Below are 23,166 nucleotides of genomic sequence, written 5' to 3' on the forward strand. Positions count from 1 at the left end.
TATGAAGCGCACAAATATACATGTAGTGGGTGTCCCAGAAGGAAAAGAGAAGGGAAAAGGAGGAGAAAAACTAACGGAAGAAATTATCACTGAAAATTTCCCAACTCTTATGAAAGACCTAAAATTACAGATCCAAGAAGTGCAGCGCACCCCAAAGAGAATAGACCCAAATAGGCATTCGCCAAGACACTTACTAGTTAGAATGTCAAAGGTCAAAGAGAAAGAGAGAATCTTGAAAGCAGCAAGAGAAAAACAATCCATCACATACAAGGGAAACCCAATAAGACTATGTGTAGATTTCTCAGCAGAAACCATTGAAGCTAGAAGACGGTGGGTTGGTATATTTAAATTAATAAAAGTGAAAAACTGCCAACCAAGACTTCTATATCCAACAAAATTGTCCTTCAAAAATGAAGGAGAAATTAAAACATTTTCAGACAAAAAGTCACTGACAGAATTTGTGACCAAGAGACCAGCTCTGCAAGAATTACTAAAGGGAGCACTAGAGTCAGATACGAAAAGACAGAAGAGAGAGAGGTATGGACAAGAGTGTAGAAAGAAGGAAAATCAGATATGATATATATAATACAAAAGGCAAAATGGTAGAGAAAAATATTATCCAAACAGTAATAACACTAAATGTTAATGGACTGAATTCCACAATCAAAAGGTATAGACTGGCACAATAGATTAAAAAACAGGATCCTTCTATATGCTGTCTACAGGAAACACATCTTAGACCCAAAGATAAACATAGGCTGAAAGTGAAAGGTTGGGAAAAGATATTTCATGCAAATAGCAACCAGAAAAGAGCAGGAGTAGCTATAATAATATCCAACCAATTAGACTTCAAATATAAAACAGTTAAAAGAGACAAAGAAGGACACTATCTGCTAATAAAAGGAACAATTAAACAAGAAGACATAAAAATCATAAATATTTATGCACCGAACCAGAATGCCCCAAAATACGTGAGGAATACACTGCAAATACTGAAAAGGGAAATAGACACATCTACCATAATAGTTGGAGACTTCAATTCACCACTCTCATCAATAGACAGAACATCTAGACAGAGGATCAATAAATAAATAGAGAATCTGAATATTACAATAAATGAGCTAGACTTAACAGACATTTATAGGACATTACATCCCACAACAGCAGAATACACCTTTTTCTCAAGTGCTCATGGATCATTCTCAAAGATAGACCATATGCTGGGTCACAAAGCAAGTCTTAACAAATTTTAAAAGATTGAAATCATACACAACATTTTCTCAGATCATAAAGGAATGAAGTTGGAAATCAATAATAGGCAGAGTGCCAGAAAATTCACAAATACGTGGAGGCTCAACAACACATTCTTAAACAACAAGTGGGTCAAAGAACAAATTACAAGAGAAATTAGTAAATAACTCGAGGCGAATGAAAATGAAAACACAACATATCAAAACCTATGGGACGCAGCAAAGGCAGTGCTAAGAGGGAAATTTATTGCCCTAAATGCCTATATCAGAAAAGAAGAAAAGGCAAAAATGCAGGAATTAACTGTCCACTTGGAAGAACTGGAGAAAGAACAGCAAACTAACCCCAAAGCAAGCAAAAGGAAAGAAATAACAAAGATTAGAGCAGAAATAAATGAAATTGAAAACATGAAAACAATAGAGAAAATCAATAAGACCAGAAGTTGGTTCTATGAGAAAATCAATAAGATTGATGGGCCCTTAGCAAGATTGACAAAAAGAAGACGAGAGAGGATGTAAATAAATAAGATCAGAAATGGAAGAGGAGACATAACCACTGACCTCACAGAAATAAAGGAGGTAATAACAGGATACTATGAACAACTTTACGCTAATAAATACAACAATTTAGATGACATGGACGGGTTCCTGGAAAGGCACCAACAACCAACTTTGACTCAAGAAGAAATAGATGACCTCAACAAACCAATCACAAGTAAAGAAATTGAATCAGTCATTCAAAAGCTTCCTAAAAAGTAAAGTCCAGGACCAGACGGCTTCACATGTGAATTCTACCAAACATTCCAGAAAGAATTAGTACCAACTCTCCTCAAACTCTTCAAAAAAATCGAAGTGGAGGGAAAGCTACCTCATTCATTCTATGAAGCCAACATCACCCTCATACCAAAACCAGGCAAAGATATTACAAAAAAAGAAAACTACAGACAAAACTCGCTAATGAATATAGATGCAAAAATCCTCAACAAAATTCTAGCAAATCGAATCCAACAACACATTAAAAGAATTATACATCATGACCAAGTAGGATTCATCCCAGGTATGCAAGGATGGTTCAACATAAGAAAATCAATTAATGTAATACACCATATCAACAAATCAAAGCAGAAAAATCACATGATCATCTCAATTGATGCAGAGAAGGCATTTGACAAGATTCAACATCCTTTCCTGTTGAAAACACTTCAAAAGATAGGAATACAAGGGAACTTCCTTAAAATGATAGAGGGAATATATGAAAAACCCACAGCTAATATCATCCTCAATGGGGAAAAATTGAAAACTTTCCCCCTAAAATCAGGAACAAGACAAGGATGTCCATTATCACCACTATTATTCAACATCGTGTTGGAGGTTCTAGCCAGAGCAATTAGACAAGAAAAAGAAATACAAGGCATCAAAATTGGAAAAGAAGCAGTAAAACTATCACTGTTTGCAGGCGATATGGTACTATACATCGAAAACCCGGAAAAATCCACAACAAAACTACTAGAGCAAATAAATGAGTACAGCAAAGTAGCAGGTTACAAGATCAACATTCAAAAATCTGTAGCATTTCTATACACGAGCAATGAACAAGCTGAGGGGGAAATCAAGAAACAAATTCCATTTACAATTGCAACTAAAAGAATAAAATACCTAGGAATAAATTTAACTAAAGAGACAAAAAACCTATACAAAGAAAACTACACAAAACTGTTAAAAGAAATCACAGAAGACCTAAATAGATGGAAGGGCATACCGTGTTCATGGATTGGAAAACTAAATATAGTTAAGATGCCAATCCTACCTAAATTGATTTACAGATTCAATGCAATACCAATCAAAATCCCAACAACTTATTTTTCAGAAATAGAAAAACCAATAAGCAAATTTATCTGGAAGGGCATGGTGCCCCGAATTGCTAAAAGTATCTTGAGGAAAAAAAGCAAAGCTGGAGGTCTCACGCTGCCGGACTTTAAGGCATATTATGAAGCCACAGTGGTCAAAACAGCATGGTATTGGCATAAAGATAGATATATCGACCAATGGAATAGAATAGAGTGCTCAGATATAGACCCTCTCATCTATGGACATTTGATCTTTGATAAGGCAGTCAAGCCAACTCACCTGGGACAGAACAGTCTCTTCAATAAATGGTGCCTAGAGAACTGGATATCCATATGCAAAAGAATGAAAGAGGACCCGTATCTCACACCCTATAAAAAAAGTTAACTCAAAATGGATCAAAGATCTAAACATTAGGTCTAGGACCATAAAACAGTTAGAGGAAAACGTAGGGAGATATCTTATGAAACTTACAACTGGAGGCGGTTTTATTGACCTTAAACCTAAAGCAAGAGCACTGAAGAAAGAAAGAAAGAAATGGGAGCTCTTCAAAATTAAACACTTTTGTGCATCAAAGAACTTCATCAAGAAAGTAGAAAGACAGCCTACACAATGGGAGACAATATTTGGAAATGACATATCAGATAAAGGTTTAGTATCCAGAATTTATAAAGAAATTGTTCAACTCAACAACAAAAAGACAGCCAACCCAAGTACAAAATGGGAAAATGACTTGAACAGACACCTACCAGAAGAGGAAATACAAATGGCCAAAAGGCACATGAAGAGATGCTCAATGTCCCTGGCCATTAGAGAAATGCAAATCAAAACCACAATGAGATATCATCTCACACCCACCAGAATGGCCATTATCAACAAAACAGAAAATGACAAGTGCTGGAGAGGATGCGGAGAAAGAGGCACACTTATCCACTGTTGGTGGGAATGTCAAATGGTGCAACTGCTGTGGAAGGCAATTTGGCGGTTCCTCCAAAAACTGAATATGGAATTGCCATACGACCCAGCAATACCATTGCTAGGTATCTACTCAAAGGACTTAAGGGCAAAGACACAAATGGACATTTGCACACCAATGTTTATAGCAGCATTATTTACAATTGCAAAGAGATGGAAACAGCCAAAATGTCCATCAACAGAAGAATGGCTAAACAAACTGTGGTATATACATACCATGGAATATTATGCAGCTCTAAGACAGAATAAACTTATGAAGCATGTAATAACATGGATGGCCCTAGAGAACATTATGCTGAGTGAGTCCAGCCAAAAACTAAAGGACAAATACTGTATGGTCCCACTGATGTGAACCGACATTCGAGAATAAACTTGGAATATGTCATTAGTAACAGAGACCAGCAGGAGTAAAAACAGGGCAAGATAATGGGTAATTGTAGCTGAAGGGGTACAGACTGTGCAACAGGACTGGATACAAAAACTCAAAAATGGACAGCACAGTAATACCTAATTGTAATGTAATTATGTTAAAACACTGAATGAAGCTGCATCTGAACTATAGTTTTTTGTTTGTTTGTTTGTGTCTTTTGTTTTTTCTTTTTCCTTTATATATATATATATTTTATTTATTATTATTATTTTTTTCTATATATTAACATTCTATATCTTTTTCTGTTGTTTTGCTAGTTCTTTTCCTAAATCGATGCAAATGTACTAAGAAATGATGATCATACATCTATGTGATGATATTAAGAATTACTGATTGCATATGTAGAATGGAATGATTTCTAAATGTTGTGTTAATTTCTTTTTTTTAATTAAAAAAAAAGTGGATGAACGAGTGTTGAGCCAAGACAATGGCTTAGAAAGGGGAGGATTTAGTTCATCCTCCAGAACAGCTACCAAATAACCAGGAACAGTACAGAACAGCTTCTGGGGCAATGTAAGTGACCGCACACTCAGCGTACCCCAGTCTGGACCAGCTGGATCAACTGTGAACCCGCCTCCCCAACAGCCATGAATTCCCCAAGTTGCAGTGGCAGGCGCCCCTCCTACACAAGTTGCTTCCCAGAGGGGAAAGGAAAGGGACTTTACCAGCAGCAGGGGCTGGGCCCAAGCAAACGTGAATTATGGAATTAATTCACAAATTCTAACTACTGAAAATAGGCCCCTAGCTCAGGTGAACCTGGTCAAAGTGGAGGTCACTGATTTTTGCCCTGGTGCTAAGGGGGCATGGCTGAGAGAAAAAGAAAAAAGAAAAAGAAAAAAAAGAAACAGAGGTTTTTGTGGCTGCGTTTCTACGGAAGCTTGGCTGCCTTTGGATACAGTGGCAGGGCTTCTCAGGCTGCAACTGCCCCAAGAATAGGCAGAAACAAGCTTCTTTGAGAGCCTGTCCACAGCTGGTGCCTTCCCCAGGGGAAGAGTAAGGCCAAACTCAGGTGGAATCCCTACCTCAAGGAATTCAGACACCAGGGCTTGATAATGTGAAGCCATTAAAACCAGTCTACAACCTCTCCTCTGCCTCCACCACATCCCCAGCAGGGAGAGTCTGTCAAAGTTAAAGGTACCACATCATCTTATGCTGGTGGGACCTGCAGGCAGAAAAGCACCACTGGGAAGGATAAGAGAAAACAGATTCCAGAGACTACACAGGAAAGTCTTTCAACCTGCTTTGTCTCACCCTCAGGGAAAACTGATGGAAGTGACTTTCCTCCTGATAGGAGGCCAGTTCAGTCTGGGAAAATCTGCCTGGGGTCTATAATGCCTAAGTAGACCCTCCTAAGGGTGGAGAGGGTAAGACACCATACAGGCAGGGCAAGAAACAAGGAAACAAAAACTGAAAAATTCTCCTCTGTTAAACAAAACCTAAGCCAGAGGTCCAGAAAAAGCTGAACTAAATGCTTTATCTATCTAAAGAACAGATAGACAACAAATTCATCCAGCAAGAAAACCCTAGGTAAAAGAAGTGAAAGCAATATCCAGAATAAACTAATTAAGGTCATTAAATGCCAAGAAACCAGCAAAATCTAAGAAATCACACTAGGAAAATTGAAGAAATGGCCCAGTGAAAGGAACAAACCAACAATTCAGATGAGATACAGGAGCTGAAACAATTAATTCAGAATATACGAACAGACATGGAAAACCTCATCAAAAACCAAATCAATGAATTGAGGGAGGATATAAAGAAGGCAAGGAATGAACAAAAAGAAGAAATCAAAAGTCTGAAAAAACAAATCACAGAATTTATGGGAATGAAAGGCATGGTAGAAGAGATGAAACAAACAACGGAAGCCTACAATGGTAGATTTTGAGAGGCAAAAGATAGGATTAGTGAACTGGAGGATGGAATATCTGAAATCCGACAAGCAAAAGAAAATTTAGGTGAAAAATGGAAAAATATGAGCAGGAACTCATGGAATTGAGGACAATATGAACCACACAAATATATGTGTTGTGGGTATCCCAGAAGGAGAAGAGAAGGGAAAAGGAGGAGAAAAACTAATGGAGGAAATCATCACTGAAAATTTCCCAATGCTTATCAAAGACTTAAAATCACAGATCCAAGAAATGCAGCATACACCAAAGAGAATAGATCCAAATAGGCAAACTACAAGACACTTACTAATCAGAATGTCAGAAGTCAAAGAGAAAGAGAGAATCTTGAAAGCAGCAAGAGAAAAGCAATCAATCACATACAAGGGAAGCCCAGTAAGACTATGTGTAGATTTCTCAGCAGAAACCATGGAGGCAAGAAGACAGTGGGATGATATATTAAAATTATTAAAAGAGAAATAGTGTCAACCAAGAATTCTATATCCAGCAAAATTGTCCTTCAAAAATGAGGGAGAAATTAAACCATTTTCAGACAAAAAAATTACTGAGAGAATTTGTGACCAGCTCTGCAAGAAATACTAAAGGGAGCACTAGAGGCAGATACAAAAAAGACAGAAGAGAGAGATGTGGAGAAGAGTGTAGAAAGGAAGACTATCAGTAAAGGTAAAAAGAAGGAAAAATAGATATGACATATAAAATCCAAAAGGCAAAATGGTAGAAGAAAGTACTACCCATACAGTCATAACACTAAATGTTAATGGATCAAACTCCCCAATCAAAAGACATAGACTGGCAGAATGGACTAAAAAGCAGGGCCCAACTATATGCTGTCTACAGGAAACATATCTTAGACCCAAGCATAAACATAGATTGAAAGTGCAAGGTTGACAAAAGATATTTTATGCAAACAGCAATCAGAAAAGAGCAGGAGTAGCTATACTAATATCCAACAAATTAGACTTCAAATGTAAAACAGTTAAAATAGACAAAGAAGGATACTATGTATTAATAAAAGGAACAATTCAACAAGAAGACATAACAATCATAAATATTTATGCACCGAGCCAGAATGTTCCAAAATACCTGTGGCAAACAGTGAAAACACTGAAAAGAGAAATAGACACATCTACAATAATAGTTGGAGTCTTCAATTCCACACTATCATCAATGGACAGAACATCTACACAGAGGATCAATAAAGAAACAGAGACTTTGAATAATACAATAAATGCGCTAGACTTAACAGACGTTTATAGAACATTACACCCCATAACAGCAGTATACACCTTTTTCTCAAGTGCTCATGGATCATTCTCCAGGATAGACCATATGCTGGGTCACAAAGCAAGTCTCAATAGAATTAAAAAGATGGAAATCATACAAAACACCTTGTAAGATCATAAAGGCCTGAAGTTGGAAATCAATAATAGAGTACCAGAAAATTTACAAATATGTGGAGGCTCAAGAACACACTCTTAAACAACCAGTGGGTTAAGGGAGAAATTGCAAGAGAAATTAGCAAATATCTCAAGACAAATGAAATGAAAACAACATATCAAAACTTATGGGATGCAGCAAAGGCAGTGCTAAGAGGGAAATTTATTGCCCTAAATGCCTTTATCAAAAAAGAAGAAAGGGCAAAATTTTGAGGAATTAACTGTCCGCTTGGAAGAAGTAGAGAAAGAACAGCAAGCTAACCCCAAGCAAACAAAAGGAAGGAAATAATGAAGATTGGAGCAGAAATAAATGAAATTGAGAACATGAAAACAATTGAGAAAATCAACAAAACCAGAAGCTGGTTCTATGAAAAAATAAGATTGATGGACCCTTAGCAAGATTGACAAACAGAAGAAGAGAGAGGTTGCAAAAAATGAGATCAGAAATGGAAGAGGAGACATAACCACTGACTCCACAGAAATAAAGGAAGTAATGACAGGATACCATGAAGAACTTTCTGCTAATGAACATGACAATGTAGATAAAATGGATAACTTCCTAGAAAGGCATGAGAAACCAACTGTGACTCGAGAAGAAATAGACAACCTCAACAAACCAATCACAAGTAAAGAAATTAAATCAGTCATTAAAATGTCCTCCAAAAAAAGGCCAGGACCAGATGGCTTCACGTGTGAATTCTACCAAACATTCCAGAAAGAATTACTACGAATCCTGCTCAAACTCTTCAAAAACATTGAAGAGGAGGGAAAGCTACCTAGCTCATTCTATAAAGCCTACATCACCCTCATACCAAAGCCAGACAAAGATATTACAAAAAAGAACACTACAGACCAATCTCTCTAATGAATATACATGCAAAAATTCTCAACAAAGTTCAAGCAAATCTAATCCAGCAACACAATAAAAGAATTCTGCATCATGATCAAGTAGGATTAATCCCATGTATGCAAGGTTGGTTCAACATAAGAAAATCAATTAATGTAATACACCATATCAACAAATCAAAGCAGAAAAACCACATGATCATCTTGATTGATACAGAAAAGGCATTTGACAAAATTCAACATCTTATCTGTTGAAAACACCTCAGAGGATAGGAATAGAAGGGAACTTCCTTAAAATGATAAAGGGAATATATGAAAAACCCACAGCTAATATCATCCTAAATGGGGAAAAACTGAAAATTTTCCCCTAAGATCAGGAACAAGCCAAGGATGTCCAGTATAACCACTTTTATTCAACACTACGTTGAAAATCCTAGCCAGAGCAATTAGACAAGAAAAAGAAGTATAAGGCATCAAAATTGGAAAGGAAGAAGTAAAACTCTCACTATTTACAGATGATAGGATACTATATGTCGAAAAATCCACAGCAAAACTACTAGAGCTAATAAATGAGTACAGCAAAGTGGCAGGTTACAAGATCAAAACTCAAAAATCTATACTGTCTCTATACTCTAGTAATGAACAATCTGAGGGGGAAAATCAAGAAACGAATTCCATTTACAATTGCAACCAAAAGAATAAAATATTTAGGAATAAATTCAACTAAAGAGACAAAAGACCTATACAAAAAAAACTACAAGAAACTGTTAAAAGAAATCACAGAAGACCTAAATAGATGGAAGGGCATAATGTGTTCATGGATTGGAAGACTAAATATAGTTCGGATGTCAATTCTACCCAAATTGATTTATAGATTCAATGCAATACCAATCAAAATCCCAGCAACTTACTTTTCAGAAATAGAAAAACCAATAACCAAATTTATCTAGAAGGGCAGTGTGCCCCGAACAGCTAAAAATATCCTGAGGAAAAAAAAAATGAAGTCAGAGTTCTCACACTACCTGACTTTAAGGCATATTATGAAGGTACAGTGGTCAAAACAGCATAGTACTGACATAAAGATTGATATATTGACCGATGGAATAGAATAGAGTGTTCAGATATAGACCCTCTCATCTATGGACAATTGATCTTTGATAAGGCAGTCAAGCCAACTCACCTGGGACTGAACAGTATCCTCAATAAGCGGTGCCTACAGAATTGGACATCCAAATGCGAAATAATGAAAGAGGACCCATATCTCACTCCTTATACAAAAATTTACTCAAAATGGATCAAAGACCGAAACATTAGATCTAAGACCATAAAACTGTTAGAAGAAAATGTAGGGAAATATCTTATAAATCTTATACTATGAGGCGGTTTCCTAGACCTTACGCCCAAAGCAAGAGCACTGAAGAAGGAAATAAATAAATGGGAACTCCTCAAAATTAAACACTTTTTCACATCAAAAAACTTCGTGAAGAAAGTAAACAGCCTACACAATGGGAAACAATATTTGGAAACGATATATCAGATAAAGGTCTGGTATCAAGAATTTAAAGAGATTGTTCAACTCAACAACAAAAGGACAGACAACCCAATTTAAAAATGGGCAAAAGACTTGAACAGACACTTCTCAGAAGAGGAAATACAAATGGCCAAAAGCCAAATGAAGAGATGCTCCACTTCCCTGGCTATTAGAGAAATGCAAATCAAAACCACAATGAGATATCATCTCACACATACCAGAATGGCCATTATCAATAAAACAGAAAATGGCAAGTGCTGGAGAGGATGTAGAGAAAAAGGCACACTTATCCACTGTTGGTGGGAATGTCAAATGGTGCAACCGCTGTGGAAGGCAGTTTGGCGGTTCCTCAAAAAGCTGAATATAGAATTGCCATATTACCCAGGAATACCATTGCTAGGTATCTACTGAGAGGACATAGGAGTAAAGCCACAAACGGACATTTGCACACCAATGTTTATAGCAGCATTATTTACAATTGCAAGGAGATGGAAACAGCCAAAATGTCCATCAACAGACAAGTGGCTAAACAAACTGTGGTATATACATACGATGGAATATTATGCAGCTTTAAGACAGAATAAACTTATGAAGTATGTAACAACATGGATGAATCTTGAGAACATTATGCTGAGTGAGACTAGCCAAAAACTAAAGGACAAATACCGTATGGTCTCATTGATATGAACTGACATTGGTGAATAAACTTGGAATATTTTGTTCATAACAGAGACCATCAGGAAATAGAAACAGGGTAAGATATTGGGTAATTGGAGCTGAAGGGATACAGATTGTGCAACAGGACAGGATACAAAAACTCAGAAATGGACAGCACAACACTACCTAACTGTAATATAATTATGTTAAAACACTGAATGAAGCTGCATGGGAGATTGCTAAAGGGAGGAGGGCTGGGGACATAAATGAAATCAGAAAGAAAGATAGATGTTAAAGATTGAGATGGTATAATCTAGGAATGCCTAGAGTGTATAATAATAGTGAAATGTACAAGGTACAATTTTAAAAATATTTTTGCATGAGGAAGAACAAAGGAATTACTGAAAATAGATGGTAATTAATATTTTAAAATGTAACCTTCTGTGTGAGACTAAAGCAAAAAATGTTCATTATTTACAAAATTTATATTTTGACTAGTGCATTTCCTAATATAACTTATGTAGATAGTTTGATTGAATGCTGTAAGTACTTGGAATCTCAGGTAGGACATGAGATTTTGCTGGTTTGTCCAGAGTGATGCCCCGATGAATCCCAGAGTGATTCGATCAGTGAGTGAAAAAGTATCTGCAAAGCCCCCTTTGGGAAGTGGTGAGAACGGGGAGAAATTCAACATCCCCAAGTTGAATTCTTGATATTCTCACAAGCAGTGTGGACAACCAAAGCTATAGGCAGAGCCCCCAGTCTTGGAATTTGTTCATATGAAACTTAACCCCGCAACGGATAGGTCAAGCCTACTTAAAATTTAGGCCTAGGAGTCACCCCCAAGAGAGCCTCTTTTGTTGCTCAGATGTGGCCCCTCCCTCCAGCCAACACAACAAGCAGTCTCACCACCCTCCCCCTCTCTGCGTGGGACATGACTCCCAGGGGTGTGGACCTTCCTGGCAACGTGGGACAGAGATCTTGGAATGAATGGAGACTCAGCATCAAGGGATTGAGAAAACCTTCTTGACCAAAAGGGGGAAGAGTGAAATGAGACTAAGTGTTAATGGCTGAGAGATTCCAAACAGAGTGGAGAGGTTATCCTGGAGGTTATTCTTATGTATCAAGTACATATCATCTTGTTATTCAAGATGTAATGGAGAGGCTGGAGGGAACTGCCTGAAAATGTAGAGCTGTGTTCCAGTAGCCACGTTTCTTGAGGATCATTGAATAATGATACAGCTGTCACAATGTGACTGTGTGATTGTGAAAACCTTGTGTCTGATGCTCCTTTTATCTACCTTGTCAACAAAGGAGTAGAACATATGGAATAAAAATAAATAATAGGGGGAACAAATGCTAAAATAAATTTAGTTTAAATGCTAGTGATCAATGAAAGCAAGGGGTAAGGGGTATGGTAGGTATAATCTTTTTTTTCTTTCCTGTGTTCATTTTATTTCTTTTTCTATTGTCTTTTTATTTCTTTTTCTGAATTAATGCAAATGTTCTAAGAAATGATGAATATGCAACTAAGTGATGATATTATGAATTACTGATTATGTATGTTGTTTGATTTTGTTTCTTTATTTTCTTAATTAATAAATAAATTTAAAAAAAAAAGAAAATGTAGGGAAATATCTTACAAATCTTATACTATGAGGCAGTTTCCTAGACCTTACACCCAAAGCAAGAGCTCTGAAGAAGGAAATAAATAAATGGGAACTCCTCAAAATTAAACACTTTTTCACATCAAAAAACTTCGTGAAGAAAGTAAACAGACAGCCTACACAATGGGAAACAATATTTGGAAATGATATATCAGATAAAGGTCTAGTATCAAGAATTTAAAGAGATTGTTCAACTCAACAACAAAAGGACAGACAACCCAATTTAAAAATGGGCAAAAGACTTGAACAGACACTTCTCAGAAGAAGAAATACAAATGGCCAAAAGCCAAATGAAGAGATGCTCCACTTCCCTGGCTATTAGAGAAATGCAAATCAAAACCACAATGAGATATCATCTCACACCCAACAGAATGGCCATTATCAACAAAACAGAAAATGACAAGTGCTGGAGAGGATGTAGAGAAAAAGGCACACTTATCCACTGTTGGTGGGAATGTCAAATGGTGCAACTGCTGTGGAAGGCAGTTTGGCGGTTCCTCAAAAAGCTAACTTTAGAATTGTCATAAGATCCAGCAATACCATTGCTAGGTATCTAGTCAGGGGACATGAGGGCAAGGACACAAACGGACATTTGCACACCAATGTTTCAGTAGCATTATTTACAATTGCAAAGAGATGAAAACAGCCAAAATGTCCATCAACAGACAAGTGGCTAAACAAACTGTGGTATATACATACGATGGAATATTATGCAGCTATAAGACAGAATAAATTTCTGAAGTATGTAACAACACAGCTGGGCCTTAAAGACATTATGCTGAGTAAGATTAGCCAGAAACCCAAGGACAAATACTGTATGGTATCACTGATATGAACTGAATAAAAGTCAGAGAATTTCATTGGTCACAGAGACCATCAGGAGACAGAAATAGGGTAAGATATTGGGTAATCAGAGCTGAAGGGATACAGATTATGAAACAGGACTGAATGTAAAAATTCAGAAATGGACAGCACAATACTACCTAATGGCAATAGAATTATGTTAAAACACTGAATGAAGCTGAATGTGAGAATGACAAAGGGAGGAGGGCTGGGGACAACAATGAAATCAGAAAGATAGACAATAAAGACTGAGACTGTATAATCTAGGAATGCCTAGGTGTATAATGATAGTGACTAAATGTGCAAATTTTAAAAATGTTTTTGCATGAGGAAGAACAAAGGAATGTCATTACTGCAGAGTGCTGAAAATAAATGGTAATTAATATTTTAAAATGTTAACTTATGGGTGAGACTAAAGCAAAAAATGTTTATTTTGAACAAAATTTATATTTTGTCTAGTGTGTTTCCTAATATAACTTATGTAGACAGCTTAATTGAACAACATAAGTACATGGAACCTTGAGTAGGACATGAGATTTTGTGGATTTGTCCAGAGGGATACCCCCAATAAATCCCAGAGTGATTTGAAAAGTGAATAAAAAAGTATTTGCAATGTCCCCTTCGGGGAATGATGAGAAAGGGGGAAAATTCAACTTCCCCAAGTTCAATTCTTGATATTCTCACAAGCAGTGTGGACATTCAAAGCTATAGGCTGAGCCCCAAATCTTGGGGGTTTTTCATATGAAACTTAACCCCACAAAGGAGAGGTCAAGCCTACTTAAAATTAGGCCTAAGAGTCACCCCCAAGAGAACCTCTTTTGTTGCTCAGATGTGGCCCCTCTCTCCAGCCAACACAACAAGCAAACTCACCACCCTCCCCCTCTCTACATGGGACATGACTCCTATGAGTGTGGACCTTCCTGGCAATGTGGGACAGAAATCCTGGAATGAGCTGAGACTCAGCATCAAGGGATTGAGAAAACCCCTAGAATGAGCTGAGACTCAGCATCAGGAGATTGAGAAAACCTTCTTGACCAAAAGCGGAAAGAGTGAAATGAGAGAAAATAAAGTGTCAATGGCTGAGAGATTCCAAACAGAGTCCAGAGGTTATCCTGGAAGTTATTTTTACACATTAAATAGATATCAACTTGTTAGTCAAGATGTAGTGGAGAGGAGTTCCAATCTTGAGATGGGGGCTTAGCAAAGTGCGCGATTTAGTTTGTTTTCCAAAACAGCTATTAAATAACCAGAAACAGTACAGAATATCACCTGAGGCCACATCAGTGACCAGACACACAGAGTAACCCAGTCTGGGCCAGCTGGACCGGCTGCAAGCCCCCCCCAGAACTGTGAGTTCCCCAAGCCCCGGCAGCCGGCGCTCCTCCCCAACAGGTGGCTTCCCAGAGGGGAAAGGAAAGAGACTTTACCAGCAGCAAGGCTGAGCCCAACCAAATGCCACTTGTGAAATTAATTAACAAATTCTGACAACTAAGAACAGGCCCACAAGTCAGGTGAAACTCGTCAAAGCAGAGGTTGCTCATTTCTGTGGGTGCAGCTCACGTGATCATGATTTAATTGCATGAAATATCCTCATTACAACAGACAGGTTAGCACTTACCCAACCAGACAACAAGTACCACCACTTGGCCACGTTAACACATGAACCTGACCATGAGAGCATAGTACCAGTCTCCCACCATATATGTTAGTACTGTGATGTGCTACCACAGCTGTCCATGGGGTGGACCCATCAGTGTACCAAGCAGACTTGGGAATGGTACCCATGCCTTGTATAGTGGGCATTTCAACAGCTGTTTCAGGTTCAGTGATTGTAGCTGTTGAATCTTCTACATAGGACACTAGTCTGAGAATCTTGTGCATTTCTGCTACTAGAGGGCTGGTATTAAAAATACTGCACTCTAGCAGGTATGCTTTCCATTTGGTCAGTCACCACAGCTGGGCATTGCCAGAGGGTGGCTTAGAAGCCATGCCAGTTATCCATCCCTGAATAGGAATGGCCATTTTCAAGATCACTGGGCATCTTTGCATCATTCCCTTCACCTGCAGCAAGGCATTACATGCAGCACACAATTGTTTTTCCAGGAGGCTGTGTCTCAGTTCTACCCCTTTCCATAACTGTGACCAAAAGCCAAGGGGCATTTATTAAGAAAGTTGCCTCTGCCAAAGACCCCACCCACATCCGCCCAAAGGCCAAAATAGTGCTGGTTCTATCCAATTCACAGGGCAGGTCTGGATCTACATGCCCTCTTCCCCGGTCCCCCCACCTCCCGCCAGTGCTTGTGCCTTTGCTATCATCCGGTTTGCCTTTTCACAAGCAGCCTGCTGGAGGTCCTCTTATTTACAGGTATGACCTTTCTAATTAGCACATGCAAAGGTTTTTAAATTTGGGCTAAGTGAGGAACAAAAGGTTTCCAATACCCCAACAGCCCCAAGTAAGTCATTTAGTTGGTTTGGTGTATATGGCATAGGAAAACATTTTACCTTATCAATTACTGCAGAAGGAATCATTTTTGTCTACCCAACTGTTCCAGTTTGCGAGCTGCCAGATTGTGATGTACCAGAAATGGAGTCGTTTTTTCAAAAGGGGAATTTAATAAGTTGCAAGGTAACAGGTTTTAGACCATGGAAATGTCCCAATTAAAGCAAGTCTATACAAATGTCCAACCTAAGGCATCCAGAGAAAGATACCTTGATTCAAGGCCAGTGAAGTTCAGGGTTTCTCTCTCATGTGGAAGGGCACATGGTGAACATGGTCAGGGATTTTCTGTCTTGGCTGGAAGGGCACATGGTGAACATGGCATCATCTGCTAGCTTCCTCTCCAGCTCCCTGAAGAAATGTTCCTTCTTCATTTCCATACATTGCTGGCTGCTGGACTCTGCTTTGTGTTTCATTCTCTGTTGGGCTTTCTCATGGCTCTGTCATTCTTCTCTGCTGTCTCCAAATCTCCCACTTTCTCTGAAATGTTTCCTCTTCTATAGGATTCCAGTAAACTAATCAAGACCCACCTAGAATGGGTGGAGACACATCTCCACCTAATCCAGTCTAACACCCGCTCTTGAGTGAGTCACATCCCCATGGAGATGATCTAATCAATGTTTCCAACATACATTAGTGAATAGGGATTAGAAGAAACCTTTGCTCCCACAAAATGGGATTCAGATGAAAGCATTGCTTTTGTAGGGTACATAAAACTTTTCAAACTGGCACACCAAACATACAACACTTAAGAATTTGACAGGGCAAGTCAAGGCATTGCAGTTTGTCATGATTAATTGCCCATCCCTGACTCTCAAGTTATCTTTAACAATGAGCCTGAGGCTTCTTTTAATCCTGAAAGAAGGTTACTGGTTAACATGACATCAATAGCCTTTTCCATCTAGCCAAGTGCTTTGCCACGAGACTTTGACAGATGGTCAGTCTATGTAAACAGCTTAGTGGGAGCACAGTAACAGTCCTTTGTTCTCCTTCCCAAGTGATGGTGAAAGCAGGTGGGCTGGCCTTTTTTAAGGAATACTAAATAAACCTTTAGTTAGATCTAAAAAACAAAGTGATGATGACATAATTGAGCGCTAATTCCTCATAGTAAAGAGGTACCACTGCATACAAAGGTGGCGTTACTTTATCCGTTACCTCTCAAACCTCTTCTATATTGTGCACTGTGGCTTTTGCTGCTTGCTTTGCATTGGTAGACATTTTCAGGGCTCCTAATAGGGGCCGTGCCATGGCTACCAGTATTTGGCCTGCTACCTTTTGCAAAAAAGTCAGCAAACCTGCTGGAGATTTTAGGGCACCCCTAAAAACAGAGGTCCCCACTTGCTGGGAGGGAAGCCTCTCCATCTCCACATGAACAATGGAGGCCAATTGGATGTCCCCTACAGAGTCTTCCTTCCCAGGACTCATGTCTGCTATAGCCAGTGGCTCTTAGGTTTCCTGGCTGGCTCACCAATTGTTCCAACCCAGCTCCTGGGAGGCTTGGGTAAGGGCAGCCAAAGACCAAAGGACAGGTCATGCATGGAGTTAGACATGATCTTTAATTAGGACTTATGAACATGAGAGGATCTTCCATGGTGTTGGCTGGCCATGGGAAATGGAAATTATTACCCCACCTCTCACTACGCTTGAAGAAATAAACTGGCCACTCAGAAGCAGGCTGGCTGCAGTGGGGCCAGCAGTTTGTCCTCACATGGATAGTTACCTCAGAGCATCAGTCAGCACCACTATGCAGGGGCGTTGGAATGTTTGATCCTCAGGCACCAAATCCCACACAACATGACAACAGATCTGAGGGCCCACTGTATCCCAGAAAGTGGTGGATATGAGCCCAAACCAAGGGATCCATCTAGAAGCAGTTGCCCTGATAGACCATTGGGATGGCCTACTAAAGGCACGGCTAAAGCATCAGCTTGTATGTAATACTCTGTAAGGATGGGGTGCTGTCCTTCAGAACTCAGTACAGACACTAAATAATGCACCGTGTCCTCGGTTAAAATAATACATATGTCTGTGGAACCAAAGCAGGAGTGGCTTCACTTACAAACACCCTACTAACCACTTGGGGATTTTGCATTCCTTGACCCTGAAAATATTGTTCCTGTAGGGTTGAAGGTCCTGGTCCCCAAGGGGAGTGCAATCTTGCCAGAGGACACAGCAAGGGTCTTTGAACTACAATCTGTGCTGTCCTTTGGGTACTTTGGACTTTGCCCAGGGATTAGCAGACAAGAAGAGGTGGGATAATTGACCCTAACTGGCATAACAAGTAGGGATGCTTTTACATGAAGGGAGCAAGCCATGTATCTCAGATGATTGATTTTGGAATTTCTTGGTAGTTTCTTGCCTTATTGCAACAATGGTGGATACATGCAGCAACACTGGTCTGAGAAGATTAAGCCTATTGAAGCCTTGGACATAACAAAATGAAAGCATAGGTCATGCAACCAGGTATGCAACTGAGAGCAGTGGAGGTGCTAACTGCAGGTGGGAAAATTTAGAAAAGATGGTGGAGGAAGGAGAAAACGAGCCCCAGTTTCATGCCGTGTTGGTGGTTATGACTCGTCCCACAAGCATCCCTCTTCTAGGTGTCTAGTCAGGAAGAGAGACCCCTGGGAACCAAGGAGGAGTGTCTTCCTACACTGAGAAGTGGATCTCTGCAGCTCACAACAGTACTGTGGTCACCTTGGGAGTGCACCACTCCCTTCAAAAACACCTGCTGCCACACCTTCGGGTCTCCTATGGCTTTCGTGCTGACTCTGTGTACATTTTTTTGCAACTTGTTGTGGATCTATAATGATTTCAAAAGGAAAAGGAAAGGGGCATGATATCACCAAGATGGTGGAGTGAAACACTTCAGTGCTCTGTCTCCCCACAGAAGACTTAAACAACAAGCAAAATTTGCAGAATCATCATTCTCAGAGCTCCAGGGAACATAGTTAAAGGGTTGCAACAACTGGATGGGCACCAAATCAAGAAAAAGGTAACTTGAAGATGGGAGGAAAATATCGTGGCATGGCTGCTGGTGCTTCCATGACCCCCACCCTGGCCTGGTGTGGAGGCAGCCTGTGCTGTCAGGGCAGCCTCTGGGTCCATTCTGGAGAGAAAGATATTTTATTCATACGGATGTGGTTGAAAATGGGATAGTTTTCATAATTTCCATTTCAGATTGTTCATTGTAGAGGAGAATATCCCATGAGGAATACTGGTCTGCAATTTTATTTTCTTGGGTTGTCTTTACTGGGTCTTGGTCTCAGGGCAGAGCTGGCTTCATCAAATGAATTAGGAAGTGATCATGCCTCTTTGATTTTTCAGATGAATTACAGAAAGATAGTACTAATTAATTGAGTGTTTGATAGACTTCACCAGTGAAGCATCCATTCCTGGACTTTTCTTCATGGGGAGATTTTTTATTACGGCTTTAATATCTTTATTTATAATAGATCTGAGATTTTCTATTTCTTCTTGAGTCATTTAGGTATTTTTTTGTGTTTCTAGGAAATATCCCATTTTTTCTAGAATACCATATTTATTGGCATAAAATACTTAATTGTATTTTTATAATCTTTTTGTTTCTGGAAGGTCAGCAGTAAGGTGCCCACTTTCATTTCTGATTTCAGTTATTGTGTCGTCTCTCTTTATTTCTTTGTCAATCAAGCTAAAGGTTTGCCAATTTCACTGAGTTTTTTAAAAACCAACTTCTGGTTTTGTTGTTTCTCTCTATTTTGTGTTCTCTATTTCGTATCTCTTCTCTAATCTCTGATTTCATTCCTTCTGCTAACATTGAGTTTAGTCTGTCCTTTGTCTCACTCCTCAAAGTTTGGAATTCAGTTACTGACTGGAGATCTTTCTTCTTTTTAAATGTAGGTGTTTACAGCTATATATTTTCCTCTGAGCACTGCCTTCACTCCATTCTTTAAGTTTTGGTATTCAGTGTTTTCATCTTCCTTCATCTCTAAGTATTTTCTCATTTCCCTTCTGATTTCTTCATCAACACATTGGTTGTGTAAGAGCATGTTGTTTAATTTCCACATTTTTAGGAATGTTGCCATTTTTCTTCTTGTACTGATTTTGAGCTTCATTCTCAAGTGGTCTGAGAAGATTCTTTGTATGATTTCAGTCTTTTCATGTTTGTGGAAACTTTTTTGGACCTAGTCCAGTCAATACTGCAAAATTCTCCATGCACACTTGAGAAGAATGTGCATTCTACCGCTGTTGGGCAGAGTGTTCCATATATGTCCATTAGGACTAGTTGGTTTATGGTATCATCCACGTCTTCTATTTCCTTATGGTTCTTCAATCCAGATGTCATGACCACAAATAAATTCTAATTTAATGAATTGAGTTTTTAAGTAACAGGAAGGGGGATGGAAGTTAGCTGGATTGAGTATTAATTCATATTACTCAGAGAAAACTACTGTTGGGAGCTTTGGTCTGTCTATATTGGGGATAGGTTGAAAATGTCTTCATTTATACACACAATAATTATATCACATAGTTTAAAGCATCACATTGTTTCTGTTGTATGGAAGTTCAAATATGTCCAGAAGGTAGCTTATGGATGCTAAATAATCCATATCTACAGTCTTGGATATGGAGCTTCAAAGTTACCTTTCTGTAGCTTGCTTTCTGAGAACTTTTTTGGAACCCTGCAAACTACTTTCCTCTGTTTCCATCTGGATCTCTTCTATCATCTGCATATAGGGAGCATAGGGCGAGAGTGGAAGGCTGTTTGCTTCTTATTTCTGCCACCATCACCACAACAACATTTCTAGTCCTCAGCAGAGGATGCAGGAAAGGCATTCTAGGCAGAAGGAAGAGCTGGTGCAAAGGCCTGAAGGCGTAAACAATCCATGGACAACAGGGAAGTTGGTGAGATGGGGATGAGATCAGGGGAGAAGGGCAGAGCTCAGGCTTGAATGGGCCTTGGAGACTCACTCAGGAAACTCAGAGTTTATCCTGTGAGTCTGCGTTCTTCAAACAGCAAGTCATGACCCATAAATATTTCAGAAAAGCAAGTAGGGGTGTTGTAGCTAGCACTTTGAAAGTAAAATGGAATAGAATAGAATAAAATATACCAGGGTGCCTCGTCATGGAATAATGGAAAGCACTGCTTCAGGTGCCCACGAATATGCATGCCTGTGTGAGTTCCAGTTTGCATGAGTTCTGGAAGCAACCACAGGGGAATATCAGAAGTTTGAGGTGAGGTGATGAGATGTTCAAATTCTCATCCTTCAACTTCCTTTCACCAGAAAACTTGATTCCTCCTGTAAATTGCCCCAGCTCCCTAATTCATTTGGGTCTGGGAAGTCATCTGATTCAGGTCCAGAACTTCAAGAAGGGTACTTTGGAATCTGGTTGGCCTGCATCCAAATCCATAGTTTTGCATGTCTTAGCTGTGTGAATTTGGGCAAGTGTCTCACCCTCTCGGAGCCCATGTCCCTGCTTGTAACATGGGGCCATCCTAGGATTCACCCCACAGGGTGGTTTACAGGATTGAATGAGGTCATGCATGAAGGGCATAGCACAGGACCTGACACACAGTATGCACTCAACACATGATACCCGCTGTTGTCATTTTGCCAAGACCAGGTGTGTGTGTCTGTGTGTGTGTGCGTGTGTGTGTGGTTAAACTCTAGGGGCTCTTTCTTGGGCAGAAGAGGGCGGTGAAAACTGAAAAATAAACCACCCAGAAATCACCACTCTCACCCTCCCATCACTGTAGCCATTTAAGTTTTATAGCTTTTCGATATCTGTGTGTTCTTTCAATCTTCACATCACTCTTATGAGGTAGGAGGCAGATGGAAACTGAGGCCAGAGACAGCTCAAGACCACCCAAGAAGTTAGCATCACAGCCTGACCTAGAATCCAGGCTCCTGTCTTACCCCCCATCCCTGTCTGCTGGGTTGGGAGTTTGTCCATCCCAAGTGGAGAGTGTCCTGCTTGGACAAGTAGGGTGTGGGCACTGGTGGCTAGAATGTGACTTCTCTCAGCACCCCTGTAATGCCTCAGATATAACTCCTGTTCTCTCCTTGCCAGGTGCAAGTTGGGGGGCTTATGGACTTATTCCCTCTTCCCCTTTGCTCCCCACTTGCAGGGCAAAGACTCTACCTTCCCCAGAGCTGCCCCTCATTGGCACAACCCAGCAGGCTCCAGCCCCTTCTTTCCTCTCCTAATTCCTTATCAGAAGGACTGTCCAGCTTGGAAGTTGGATGTTTGCTGCCATGGAGAGGCTGGGAATGCATTTCCTGAAGATGTGTTGAGAGGAATCTCTGGGGCCAAACTTCTGAGCACCAAGAGTACTAAGTAACCGTGATTCAAATACTTCACCTAAGGAGACCAAATATTCCAAATTTCTGAATTCTGGACTCTGCAGATCTAAGATATGACAGTTTTATAACTTTTTTAAAAAACAGCTTTTATAAACTTCTGAGATCTTCAGAAGATTCTTAAAAGGATGTGCACATGACTGGTGTGGTTTGACTTGGATGGTGGATTTTCAAATAGTGTTTGTAGTAATACAGGGCATAACCCTATAGTTCAATCCTCCCTCCAACCCCACCCTCTTCAAAGAACAGGAGATGCTAATTCATTGAACCCAAGCTCAAACCACAGAAAATACAAATTGACAAACATGAGCATCATAGCCTGTTCTGAAAACTGCACAGCTCAGGGGACCAGATTTTCCCTCACTTGATCTCAATCACTAATCTGCCAAGAGAGAGAAGTGTGGAGGGAGGGTCTGTGTACCAGTTGGTTCAAGAAACACAGAAATCCAAGCTTTCTTGGTATGGATGTTCATGTTGGGCACTGCTCAAAGAGGTCACTTCGAAGGGGACATCCACCAACTTATTTGACTGGCAATTCCATGGTGACTTAGCAGGCAAGTGTGCTATGTAAAAAAAAAAAAAGTGCTGCCCAGCTCCACCTGCTTCATTCCTCCCCCCTGATTACACACTGAACACAGTGGCTTCAACTGCTGGGTCCACGGGATATGCCCTGGCATCCTAGGTTCAGGGAATGGGCAGATGAGTACAGAAGGTAAACCAGGTACACGCCACGGCTCTGGGATAGGACTCAGGGATGGGCCCCTGGCTGGAGCTGTCCAGTTTGTGTCTTCACACACTATAAGCCGGTGGTTTTTGGTTTTTACTTGACTAAGCAGTGCCTTGTCAGAATCTGTCCTAAGGACTGTGGGCTAAGTCTAGCCATCCTGCACAAATCTGGGATTTGTCCTGTGAGACTTTGGATAAAGTCTTAAACTTTCTGTCAA

Source organism: Tamandua tetradactyla, chromosome 16, assembly GCF_023851605.1.
Source record: "Tamandua tetradactyla isolate mTamTet1 chromosome 16, mTamTet1.pri, whole genome shotgun sequence".
Lineage (NCBI taxonomy): Eukaryota > Metazoa > Chordata > Mammalia > Pilosa > Myrmecophagidae > Tamandua > Tamandua tetradactyla.